The sequence below is a fragment of the Trachypithecus francoisi genome, unplaced genomic scaffold (genome assembly GCF_009764315.1).
Source record: "Trachypithecus francoisi isolate TF-2019V2 unplaced genomic scaffold, Tfra_2.0 Contig01579, whole genome shotgun sequence".
Lineage (NCBI taxonomy): Eukaryota > Metazoa > Chordata > Mammalia > Primates > Cercopithecidae > Trachypithecus > Trachypithecus francoisi.
The window spans coordinates 23,056,058-23,068,496 of record NW_022681442.1 but is presented as its reverse complement, the minus strand read 5'-3'; positions in this window follow the sequence as shown (position 1 = coordinate 23,068,496).

Here is a 12,439-nt window from a genome sequence, read left to right as displayed (position 1 = left end):
TGGGACAAATCCCTCCATTTCTCCTTGCCGGCTGTACATTTTTAGCCAGTTACTTAACATTTCTAAGCCTCAGTATTCTCATTTGTTAAAAAATAACACATGCTTATGGGGTTGTGAAGATGCAATAAGCATATAAAATGGAGAGACACATTCAAATCTAAACAATGTAACAACCAGGACCCACACTCTTGAGTCTTACCCTAGACTTACAGGGTCCAGTACACATGAATTGTGCCTAACTCTCAGCACAATTGTGAACATTATCATTTTAAAATTTTATTAGAGACAGGGTCTCCCTATGCTGCCCAGGCTGGACTGGAACTTGAACTCCTGGGCTCAAGCTATCTTCCCACCTCCACCTCCTGAGTAACTGGGCCTACAGGTGTGTGCCATGCTACTCAGCAACACTGTAATTATTATAATAACACTTGGAGGCAACCATAATTACTTAAAATGATGTTTTTTGAACATACAAATATTGGTCCAAAACTGTTCAAGATAAGTGATTGAATTTGGTTATTTCATACTCAGAAACTGAGAAAGGTTCAGTAGAAAGTCAAATGATTCTGGAGGTGAAGAGCAGGAAAGAAAAAAGAGTGTGTGTGAGAGACTGAGTAAGAAATGCATTTTCTGCAGGCACTAATGAAGTCAATATGCTGTAATAAGCCTGTGTTTTATGTTTTTAAACGTCATGCTCATACAATGAAATGCAGAAACCCAAAGAGCATCAGCTGTGTACAACCACTATGGTAACAGAGCTATGGTTATAGACCAGTATGGGGACCATTCCACGTGTGCAGAGATGAGAAATTAGGCTGAAGAGACAAGGGGCTAGATCTCAAAGGGACTCACGAGTCACATCAAGGAGTCTGTATTATGGCCATAACCAGCAGGAAGTATTTTAATCAGGACATGTTTTAGTAAAATTTTGTATAACGTGTCTCATGCTAGCAGTGGTGTGAAGCTTAGTTTGGCAAAGTGAGAGACAAAAGCAGGATAAACCATTTAAAAGTGTCTAAGTTCCACTTTTCTCATCTGAAAAATGGGATAATAACTGCCAATTGCAACTCCCAAAGTTGAAAATGACAGAAAATTACATAATATATCAGGAAGGATGCTGATAGATGTAAAGTTCACTGGAGAATAAAGATCAATATGTTGAATGTGTGATAATTTGGGGATGTATATCAGATATGATTACAGTAGGGATCATGAGCAAGTACTTCTGGCCCAGAGGAAAATATGCAAATTAGTTGACCTCTTTCCATTTCCAGTTGCCTACTAACCCCACTGGTGACTCATGATAGAGGAGAATAATTATATGTAATTAGATTGCTGTGACTAAATAGACAGTTCCTATACACAAAAGCAATTCAAACAGGGAAAAAGTAAAAAGAGTCTAGCCTGCACAATCACTGGTAGTCAAAGTTAAACCCATTGAATCATTTTGCAGAACTGTGCAAACAGATGACTAAATGATTGGCAGAGAACGCTGGAAAGGGGGAGCTCGCCTGCTGGCTCCTTGCCATTGGCTTAGGAGGTTGTCATTTCTTCTTGACTAAATCTTAGTTCTGATGCCTTTCATGATTCAGAGAAGTGAAGGTTCCTGTAGTTTCAGCCTGCTGTAACTCAAAGACATCAGTAATTTTAATTTCCATCTTTACTTAAACAAATGGAAAAACTGCTCTATTGCCAAATATATTATACTCTGCCAATTGACCCATTAGCAAGGCTCCATAGCTGAATTTTCCATTAAGGAAAACAATTTTCTGACAATTCACTTTTGGATTGAGTGCTAATTACCCTTTTATCTAAAATTAAACTGTACAAAGTTGAGAAGTTTAAAAAACAAATGTGAAAAGTAACAGTGTGGGATATAGATTTGTGCTGTCCTATACAGTAGCCATCGGCCACATCTGCTTCTTGAGCATTTAAAATGTAGCTAGTCCAAATGGAGATGTGCTCTAAGTGTAAAATGCAAACTAAAACCTGAAACTTATTACAAAGATGTTAAATGTCTCATAATTTTAATATTAATTATATGTTGAAATGACAATATTTTGGATATATAGTATGAAATATATCATTAAAATTAGATTTACTTATTTTTGTTGTAAAAAGTATCCACATATCTTAGTGTGAATACTGAAAAACTTCACATTACATATGTACAGTGTATTTATGGCTTCCATATCCCCATGGGATAACACCAGTATAAACCTTCTATAGATATATGAGACATGAAAGTAAAAACTATTGCATACAAAGACGTATGCCAGGCTACTAGTTTACAGTGAGGCAAGGACAAACATAAGAACAAATCTAGACAGGACAAAGCATAGGGGCAGGAGGAGTATGGCCGACGATTTAGGTGCTGACAAAATTCTGAGTTCAGAAATGTCAGCTAGAAAAAGAAGATTCATATGAGCATGGCAGGTCTCAGGGGGCAATATCGAAAGGGTAGATAGTACTGTAAGTTTTATTGTTTGGAACACGTGATTCACGAGTGGACATTCTAGGACAGGAGCACCTTACTTGAGCTCAGCTTCATTCTTCCTGCTGAGTGAATATTTCTTACAAAACTGGAATCTCATGCATATTATTGGGTACTCTTAATTTTTTTCAATCATTATAACATTATATCATGAACATTTTCAATATGACAAATTACTTTCAAGGCTGCCTTTTTTAATGGTTCTGTAATGGTCCATTAGATGTATATATATCATTTATATAGTTATATAACTGGACATTTATTTTATTTTGGCTACAGAAAATACATTTACGGCTACAGAAAATACCACTCTGGCCAGCAATGTGAAGCCTCCATTGCCTTTTGTGAAAAATGGGCTTGTAGTACTCTTTGCAGATTAAATGAGATAGTTTATATTGTGGAAGGTATAGCATGTGGTAGAAGTTTCATGAAGTTCTTGCCACCTTCTTTATATAGAAGCATCAGTCACTTAAGAACTCGATATACCCTCAAGAAGCCCTTTACTGATCTTACATTGAGACAGCAGCAGCTTACTTAAGGTGAGCAGGTGAGCATTGAAGAAGAATCCTCAACCTCTCTTGGTAACTTGACATAAATTCTCAACGCTTCCTTTTTTTCCAAGTAATCTTCACCTTTATTTCTCTGCTGTGTCCACACGTAAAATGCCCTAAAGTTCTGTTGATTTTGCTCTCCAGGTATATTTTTTATCTGCCCCGTTTTCCTATTCCTATTTCAAATGGACTAGCTCATAAACTGGTCATCTCTAACATGAATTATTGCAACAATCCCTTCATGAGCCTAGACTGATTGTGATGATTAAATGAGATGAGTCATTTCTGAATGTTAGCATAGGCCTTGACACATAATTAATGTTCATTATAAATTAGTAAATAATGATGATATAAAAATAGTAACTAATGAAAAAATTCAAAATGCAATCTCTTATTATAACAAAAGATTACTAAGTGAATAATATATCTAAGGCAGAGAATAGTTACTATGAGAAACACTGAACCTTTGCTTTTCAGAAACATACACTTTATTTGGGGAGAGAAACAGGAAGGCCAAGAAAAATTCCAAACAATTAAACAAATTACTTCAAACTAAGAAGATTTTTTCTCTAGTTCTGACATCAAGTTGTATTTTAAGAAACTTTAGTGTGACAACCCAAAATGATTTTAAGTTAATTTACATTAAGTTTGTTATCTCCTTATAAATATCAAAGTGAGTTCTCATTAAAACTACTCAGAAAAACATCTTAAACATGTCTTTCTAAATCCCTCTCATGCTTGTCTCTAAATTCATTGTAGCATATCCTCAATATGTCTCTCATTTCCTTTATTTCACACTATTTAAAAAATGGTTCTTTTTAACTCAACAGAAGACAAGCAGGTTCTTATGTTTTTTTCCCTACCTCTTCTATCTCAGGCTCAGCTATTCACATCCCTATGGTTTTAAAAATTTTTCTCTAGCTCCAGATTCTGTACTGTAAAAGAAAATTCAAGATCTGACACAGGAATCAATAATTCCTCCTTCAAAGAGGACAGTAGGAAGGGGAGATAAGAGATTTTTAAAACATACATTAATAAGTGAAAAATATAAAAAGTATACAAATGATGCATGTTACTATAATTATAAACAAACTGTATGCTGAGGCTGCATGGAGGCCACCAGTAAGTTTTGCGTTTGAGGCATGGATGGATAAGGAAGGAGGGTAGGGTTAACCATTTGCTCCCCAATATAAGAAGGATGGTTTGGGATGCATTCCCCTCAGGGAAGGCCATGCTTTTGAGTTACAAAGTAAATGACGCTTAGGCTAATAAAAACTAGGCTAAGGGAGAAACTGAAGATAGCAGCAACAGAAAATTGTCCATAAATTAACAGAGAGGCACAGCACGGCATGCTGCAAACAGAGTTCTCTAGAGTGGCCTTCAGACCCATTCCTGTTTGCCTTCGGGGAAGAGTCTGCCACAGAAATATGATGGAAACATCTAGTCTGTGTAAAATAAATGGGTTTGCAAAAATTTAATATGGAATATGACTGATATTATGGCTTTACAGAAACGATAGATGATTTGAGATGTACTATGTGCATAACTTTGCCAAGTCTCTGAGACACTTCTTTAGCCCTGAGGGACAGAGCAGGGCTTAGCAGTTATGCCATGGATCTTTCCAACGTCTCTACCTGGAGGTGGAGTTTTCTGATGTCATGAGTATTTATAAAAGGTTAAGGAAACTCTTTTAGTTTTGTTGGCTCAGAAAAGCCCCCTTTTCCTTCCCTCAGAGCGTAGGTGTCTCTCCAATGCCGGGCAAATAACCGTTTGTGGGGCTGATGTCAATTGATTTCTCCTTAATGCCCAACAAATAATTGCATATGGGACTGAGTCCTTCCCTGGTGTTTTCCTCACTTGAGGTGGTAGGGAAAGTTTTCTCTTAGGTTCATAAAGCCTGAAGGTATGAATACAGAACTATCCCCAATAACAGTTTCAGCTTTGTGAGGAAAAGCAGTCTGAAAGAGGAAAACAATTCACAAAAAGAAGAGGAGAGGAGAGGAGAAAAAGGGTAAAATGAGTTAGAGCCGAGGGCAAGGCATGAGAGAAGGAGGACAGAGCTTCCATCCCCTCCCTGGTCATATCACCTTCCAGAAACCTCCCCATGTTCAGCTATCAGAAGTTCTAAAACCCTGTCCTCTGGGGCCTTTAAGAAGGGCTATTCATTGGATAGGCATGGTTAACAACCATATAGAAAGATGATTAGACAAAAAGGGTAATGATCTAATTCTCATAGACTGAGTGGAGAAACCCAGCACTACCTGTCTAGAGTCTTCTTAGCCTCTCTGTGTAGCATTCCTTCTTCCAGGAGATGGGGCAGAATCTTATATGTTTAGTTTCTAAGTGTCGTCTTGCAAGAAAAAAAGAAAAAAGGCAGGAGGTCAGATAGAGGGATTCTGTTTTCTGAGACTTGCTTCTGAGACCTAAAGCACTCCTACATATAACAAGGGCTACAGCAGTTATAAACCAGGAACCATGGAGACACACATACACATGTACATGCAAACATATATATATATGTTTGACATACACTCTTTATACACACATATACATATATGTATACACACACATATACATATATGCATATAAATGTTTTTGCCATGGTTCCTGGCTCACAGGGCAAGATCAATTTGACCACAGCATGGAAGTAAAGACCGAACCATTCTCCCACTGATGTTTCTATGACTGATACTTTATCATCCCTCTGATTCCAGCTCAAATACTACTACCTCAGAGGAGCCTTCCCTGATTCACCTGTCTAATGTTCCCAGTAGCTCACCATCACCTATTGGCTTTGTTGAATTTGTAGCACTTATGCCAGGTTCAATGATCTAAATTGCTGGTCCAGTGTTTAGCTGTGTATCGCCCTTACTGGCCTGCATGGTCTGTAGCAACAGGTGTCTTGTTAATCTTGGACACCTCTGATTGCCAGTGCCTACTAAGGCACTTGCACAAAGGGAGTTCTTATTAAGTGTGTGTTAACATAATGAGTTGGGAAGTGAGAATAGAATCTGGAGTCTGAGAGTGAATGCTGCAGAGTCCTAGGTTTATGCAGAAGATAATAAAGACCTGGGGGTAATTGTCAGAGCTGTACTTTTAGGAGACTGACTCATTTAGTGTGCAGGAGGCATAGAGTGGGCGAGGACCGGAAGAGCTTAGCTGAGCAATTAGGAGGCAACTGCAGATACCCAGGCAGAAGCTAATGCTTGCTGATTGAGTGAATTAGAGGAGAGATTCTCAGTTTTCCTAATTACAACAACAAAAGAATGATAAATGCAACATGTCTACTTTTTCCTTTTCTCCATCTCTGAGAGCTGGTTTTCCTGTAAGAGTCTCCCATCTTCTTCCAGATAATATTTTTCCAACCAGCATCTTTCATATGAATCTACAATGTTATCCCCTGCACGAACTCCCTACAGATAATAGCTTCAGAGAACACAGTAGGAATGGCTGGCTGGTTAGATAACGAAAGCACCAAGACCTACATTCCCTGGTTGTACCGGATTCTTGTCTCCCTAGGCCAGTTCAGGCCACCCTTATCACCACCCATGCAAACTTTTGCTAATTAAACAGGCCACATCTTCACTACCATCACAGATTATGTTTGTTCAATTTTTGTTTGTTTCTCACAATTGTTATATTTTCATATTATATATGCAATAGTGCAACTTTGTTTCCTTCAAATATCTGGTTTGTGGATTTAGTTAAGTGACAAGTAGCTTTAATTGCTCCATTACCATTGACACAGAGCTTCCATTGTGTGAGTACGTACCATTTATTTAACTATTTTTCCTACTAAAGAACATTTCATTTAGTTCTATTTTATTTGTGTTTTGGTTTGGTATTTTGGTCTTACACAACAATGTTACATCGAACACACTATATTTGTTTCCTTGTATTTATGTTAAGGAAACCTCTAAGAAATTCTAAACATTTCTTAGATTCTAAATAATTGCTGGGTCCAAAGTACGTTTACAAATATTCAACCATATCAAATACTATCTAACTGCCCTCAAAGAGTGCTATATCACTTACACAACTTTAAGCAGGATATAAAATCCTGTTTTTCCCATCTCCTTGTCAATCCCTTGAATTATAAGTCTTAAATGTTTATATGTGTATATTACAATAGGTATGCATTGTTTTTGTATTTCTTTTATTTCCAAATATTGTCTTATAGTTCTTAACCATTTGTTTTTCCTCCTCTGTGAATAACATGTTAATAATTTTGGCCTATTTTTCTACTAGCTTATATGTGGTTTTGCTCTTTCTTTGTAGGACTTTTTTTTTTTTTTTTTTTTTTTTTTTTTTTTTGAGACGGAGTCTTGCTCTGTCGCCCAGGCTGGAGTGCAGTGGCCGGATCTCAGCTCACTGCAAGCTCCGCCTCCCGGGTTCCCGCCATTCTCCTGCCTCAGCCTCCTGAGTAGCTGGGACTACAGGCGCCCACCACCGCGCCCGGCTAATTTTTTGTATTTTTAGTAGAGACGGGGTTTCACCATGGTCTCGATCTCCTGACCTTGTGATCTGCTCGTCTCGGCCTCCCAAAGTGCTGGGATTACAGGCGTGAGCCACCGCGCCCGGCCTTCTTTGTAGGACTTTTTAAGTGGATTTTTAAAGTAAACTTTGCATACAGTCTTCTCCCAACACTTAGAAAGATTTTGCCCTCCTGTCTTGTTTCAGGCCTTTAACACAAGCAGAATTTATTTCACATTTACCTCTTGCTTCTCTCCTCTTAGTCTCTGTACTTGAGTTCCCTCTATCCTTCTCTAACCTTATGGAATTCCTGACTCTGGGACAGCCAGAGCACCACTTTCTTCATGAAGTTTTCCTGGTGGCTCCATCCCTGCCTGGCTACACCCTCCCTAGAATTCTAATTGCTTCTCAATGAATGAATGACAATTTTTGCTTAACACAAGAGTTGTAAACTCAGATGCCTGCAGCAACCATACAGGAAATTTAAGTAAAGTGTCCCTGATTTAATACAATGGGTGGGGCAGGGGTTGGAGTCTGTGTTGAAGTGGACAGAATTTACTTCTCAAAACATCAGACATTGCTATGAGTGCATATGGTCCCAGCTTGGACAGAACTGCTGATATTTTTTTCTTTCCTGTTAGGAATACAAATTTTTTTCATGTGAAACCTCCTGATTTTTAAATGTTGCCAGCTAGTGCAAACATTTTGTAAAAGTATTATGTAGGTAAAATAAGTTGTATCTATTAGGCAGGATTTTGCTTTCTGCCCTCAAACTCAAATTATTTCTAATAATGTGATGATTTGTAAACATAATTTGTTTCCCCAATTAAACCAGAATTCCTTTGTGCACAGGAACACTCTTTTTATACATGCCACTGTACCTATTGTGGAAACAAAAGACTGAAAATTCTCAATAAATCCTGATGGATTATTGATTGACAAGAGTCTTTATAATCACTTATAAATGCACAGTCCTCCCCATAGCCAAATACTGAGGATGGTATCATGGGGGATTCCATAATGAGTCCAAATGACCAACAATCTGTCTACCTACTTAGCATTTGTCATTCCAGCCAAACTTGCACATGTTCCCAACAACCAATTGTGTCCTTTAACCAGGCAGCTTCATCACTGCAGTTTCATATCTGTGCTGAGTCCTTGTCCTCAGAGTCAAGGCTTCCTTGCACTCCCAGGCTAGTTATATGCAAGTGCCTTGTATTTATTTGACCAAAAACAGGATTGAGAAGCTTCAATTTGGTCCAGCAGTGCTCTCAAACCACCCTGTCCTGCTATCAAGCCTTTTGGAAAGCACAAACCAGTGGCTTTTGAACTTTTGGGGAAAAAAAAAAATCTCCTGGGACCTCTATAAAAGGATACATCCCAGATGTCCTCTACAGTCAAACATTCAAAAATACCAGAAGCTGTTACAAGGCAGGTTCCCAGACATCAGCATCTCTTAAAAAGCTTCCTAGATTATTCTAATGTGCATCTCGAATTGAGAACCACTGTGCCTGCTACATAGCTAGGCCTTTGCTGTTTTCCCTGGAAATATGCAACTTGCTTCACTTGTATATGACTTTACTTTGATCACAATTCAGTAGTGATGATGATTTAATTAATTTATTTAGTGTAGCAATGGGCTGAGCCTGTGCTTTCCTGCTCAATAGGAAGATAATTCCTGAGAGTAACTTGTAAATCAACAGCCTCCAGATTAATCCTCTGAAAACAACAAAGAATGTCCCCTCCCAGCCCACCTTCCTTCACTTTAGCTAACACATATCTCCTTTTCATTTATAGGCTGTGTAATTAATAAGCTATATCCCTGATTTAATGTCCATATAAAATGTTCACATCCATTGCTTGTGTTTGACAAACCGAAAAAGAATATATGGGTATAATAAAGCAAGTACTTTATAAAAATTTAAATGCATGTTTTAGAGCATTCTTTACAGGGGAGTAAAGAGAGGAGGAACTAGAAATGAAATGCAATTGTAACCTTGGAGAGAGAGTTAAAATCTAAATGAAGGGAAGAAAGAAATCTCAGATACTTAAAATGTGGGAGGCAAGGATACAGTCATACACACAGCTTACGGCTTTGTGAAAATAGGTTCTGACTCCTTCACAATTTGACCCTTGCCTGCCTCATTGGATGGACATATTTCTGGAGCAGGTCCCCTGATAATCTTGTTAGCAAGGATCCTCGCTGGGTTAGGTTGTCTGGGTATCCCTGTGACACTTCCTCACTCCCAAATTCTTGCTCACACCCTTAAAGAATGTTCAGAGGTCTGAAGATTTAGACAGTCGCCCATCTTTATTAGGCAAAAAACCACTACATTTAAAAACATTTCTCAGTATACCTGACATAGTAGAGACTCAATAAACATTAGCTGAGTGAATGAACATATTACTGTTCAATCACAAGTTGGATCTGAATGGGAAGCTCAAAGGACTTTTTCCAAATGAATAAAAACCCAAAGAACCAATGGAAAAGCTTACTTTGTCTCCAAATAAATCAGCAAGGGGGCATTTCTTGGAACAAATTGTTCTTGGGAAATCACCAAGAGTAGAGAGATAGGGATAAGACTGTGTTTATCTGCATCACTTGCTGATATTTAACTCAGTAGGGAAGAAAATAAAATAAAACAAATAAAAACTTAATATTGGTATTTTTCAGCTATTTCCATGTAGTAGATAACACCATGTTAGGATTCCTAATTTTTTTTTTTTTTTTGAGTGATTGGAATGGTGTGGTGGCTTTGTAATGTATCAAACTGACTAAATTAAATCGTATTTCCCAGAATCCTGGTCCCTATATGTTCCTGGTTCATCTTATTACAAGAAAAATCTGGGCAAGATTGGAAAATAAGAGTAAGGCAGTAGTCATGTGTACCCTAAAAAAGTCAGTGTGGGTCAGGATCTGATACAGAGTATGCACAATTGTTCAGATTTTTTGGTTCATCTTGTTGCCATGAGTAGCAGACCTGCCAATAGTTCTAGCTGCATGGAATCTCTTTTTCTTCTTTTCTAAATCCTAGGCCAGATGATTGGATGTTTCTGTGAGAAGATAGATCTCCAGCTTCTTTTGGAAGTCATCTGCAGCAGCAAGGTTGGAAGCTTAAAGATGACAAGAGGCCAACACAGGTTTCCGAGAGAGAGAGAGAAGCGCAGGTTCCAGCTCTTTTCTTAAATGATCCCATTTTACCCATTTTACCTGTTCACTCAAACTTCAAACATAGCCATCAATCTTGACCACTTGTCTTGTGTCTTTAGGTTCATAATCAAAGGTAGAAGGAACAGAAAAACCAAGGCTGTCTGACTAGATACCATAATTGCATGTGATCAAACTATTATAATGAATACATTATATTACATCATTCCCAGCAATTCTCTTTCTGGTTGAAGCCTGACTGATACAGAATTTAGTACGGGAAGTATTTCCAGAAGAAAAAAATTTAAGGATAAGTTCTCAGAATTTATTATAGGTTATCTGGAAATGGTTATCTGATATGATTAGTTTAAAGGCTTTAATTTAATCTGTTTCCAGTGGAAAATGAAACACCATTAGCCTATAACATGCAGTGGCCAAGTAGCCACTTAAATGATCACATGTTGACACTTGTGATCAAATACCTACAGAAATGTTTGCTACCACAGAATATTTTCATGGAAATAAGGAATATAATGTAGTTGCTTTATTGCTTTTGAATTCAATGAAGGCCTTTAAATAAAATTATGAACTCAGGGCTTTAAATTCCCAAAGACTGCTTAAGCAACTCAAAAGCTTCTATGATTGACCTAAAATAAAACCTTATTACATGTAGCTGCAGGATTGAGATTTCTGAAAACAAAGTTCAAAGTCCAGTAACAAATATGGCTAAATTATTATACAACACAAATGAAAATTTCTAATTATCAGGGTCCTTTAGTCAATATTTAGGCATTACTTGGAGAGAAGTGAGACCCTAAATTTAGGTTGTGAGTACGTGGGAAGATTTGAATAAAGCAGGAGAATATGACTTGTAAATTCAGTTTAGCATACCTTGCCTTTAGGAACAATCCTCCTTTCTCTGAGTAGCACAGACTGTCCATTGCCTGAAAAGCCTGTAAAGACCTCCTATGAAGTAGATTTATTGCAAGGATCTGATGGTTTTTTCCATTACATACACATGCTACTTCTTATTGCCTTAAAACCTATTATAAGACTCAAGTCTCAGTAGACCATGAGAGTAAGAAACAGTGTGACCCCAACAAAGTGCAATGCACACCAAATGCACTGCATTATTTTACAAAAATTATATAGAAAGGCCAAGGAGGGTGGATCACTTGAGATCAGGAGTTCGAGACCAGCCTGACCAACATGGAGAAACCCCATCTCTACTAAAAATACAAAAATTAGCTGGGTGTGGTAGTGGGCGTCTGTAATCTCAGCTACTCGGAAGGCTGAGGCAGGAGAATCACTTGAATCCAGGAGGCAGAGGCTGCAGTGAGCTGAGATCACGCCCCTGCACTCCAGCCTGGGCAACAAAAGTGAACTCCGTCTCAAAAAAAAGAAAAAAGAAAAAATTATGTAGAAAATATATGTTGAAGAGTATTCTTAAAATCCTGGATCAGGGTTGAAGTAATCTAATGAATAAATTTAGGCTCATTAAGCAGAAATTTTCACTTCAATGTGTTATTCAAAATGCTTTAAGGGCTTTTACAGTTTGCTTCATCGGTTGACAGAAACCTGGACCCCAAGATAACCTGTATTTAAAGAAATTCTAAATGTCATACCTACTTTGGTATACTACAAAGGGAGATATTGAAAAGCTTGGAGAGGGGCTTTGGGGTCAGCTCAGATATGTAAAGAACTCAGAGTAAGCATTCCATTCTTTCAGTAAGGAAAGTTGGAAACATGTGAAAGCAGACACTTTTATTTGTT